At 31.8% G+C, this 1,496-nt stretch overlaps 1 non-coding gene across 1 annotated transcript; it reads right to left on the bottom strand.

Moving 5' to 3' along the window:
- On the bottom strand, positions 1-95 carry TRNAY-GUA (transfer RNA tyrosine (anticodon GUA)). The gene is made up of 2 exons: positions 59-95; positions 1-36 (listed from the first exon to the last, which is right to left on the bottom strand). It is a non-coding gene; the product is annotated as a tRNA-Tyr (tRNA).
- Positions 96-1,496: the final 1,401 nt, after the last annotated feature.

Here is a 1,496-nt window from a genome sequence, read left to right as displayed (position 1 = left end):
TCCTTCGAGCCGGATTTGAACCAGCGACCTATGGATATCCACAATTACTTGTAAACCACTACAGTCCACCGCTCTACCAACTGAGCTATCGAAGGCTGATATTATCTGATTTGTATCTACCTGATTAACTAATCATTTTCTTAAATACTTTTTTTAAAAGAATAAAACATATAATGAAGCAAGAACATTGTTAAATTCTACATTTTAAAACAAACTAAATGCTAGATCTATGTTTATAAAAATTATCAAATCGCAACTAGAATGTACTAGTAATCTCCCTGTGGTCGAAATTCGATCAAAATGTATTAAGTTAAATATGTTTCTCTCATAATAAAGGGAATAATTTAAAAAGTGATAACTTACTATAGGAATGTTCATCTGGTCGGTCGAAATGTGTGGCTGTCGATCGGAACACCCACTACTATTTTTGTGGAAAGAATTCGCACGGGAACTAACCCATATGTTCGACGGGAGAATGGACAGAACATTAGATTAGATAAAGGAAATACGGAAGCGCTATGGAAGTGGTACTGTTACAAGGGGGTAGAGAAAAGAAAGAGCGTCAACGATTTATTTTCTTGTTCCAGAATGACAAGCTAGAACCAAATAGTCTTTTGCTTATGTCGCTTCGCGTTTGGGATAGTAAAGTATTTTGCGGGCGACAGAGACCCTGGGTTATCACTGGGATTGTTATAGTTGGTTATCTACCGAGGTCTGTGGATGGGTAGTGATTTTATCAAGGTGTTCAAAGGTGTCTAAGGAGAACCTTATCGTTAACCATATTGTCTTCCTTTTCTAATGGCGGTATATTCTTTTCGAGTCGATACAGTCTATCGAGTCAAAACAACAACAAAATTAGTAATCATTAGACATTTATTTTAAACATAATATATTTTAGTAATGATTTAAATTTTATTTTATAGGTAAGTTGCAGCCAGAATTTGTTGAGAGTGAAAGTCGAAGAATGTGAAATTCAGAGAAGAAGAAATTAGACGGCATTTTTAAGATGTAAGAACAGTGTACAGTAACACTATGAAATAATTAAATTTGCTAACAAAAGTAGACTTGGATCAAATAAACAAAATATAAAACTATCAACGACATCCTAATGATCTAATGACAAGGAAAATATAATGCATTATTATACGAGAACATAACTAAATAAATTATTGTTTTGTAAAAATAATGATTTATTGACTGAGATTTCTTTCAACTTAAAAGTACGATAATAAATTCATTTTAGGTTAAGAAATGTACAATACATTAATCGAAAGCTCAAGGTAGTCAATTCATTAATGGGATTTGTGGATCAAGAATAGTAGCGATCATAGTTGATCATATTAGGAGATATTTAGGAGAATTTCACTTTTTTATAGAGTGATGGCTTTTTCATTTGGTTTTAACTATATTGGCTGATTTTTAACTTATATGGTTCTTGGAGATCTTGTTAATTGTTCAAATATGTAAATTTATTTAAATATGGTGTTTTTATAAAA

Source organism: Rhynchophorus ferrugineus, unplaced genomic scaffold (genome assembly GCF_030347505.1).
Source record: "Rhynchophorus ferrugineus isolate W39M unplaced genomic scaffold, kcgeb_rfMv2 rfM1, whole genome shotgun sequence".
Classification (NCBI taxonomy): domain Eukaryota; kingdom Metazoa; phylum Arthropoda; class Insecta; order Coleoptera; family Curculionidae; genus Rhynchophorus; species Rhynchophorus ferrugineus.
Note: the sequence above shows the minus strand (reverse complement) of the source record. Positions and strands in the feature narration are given on the sequence as shown.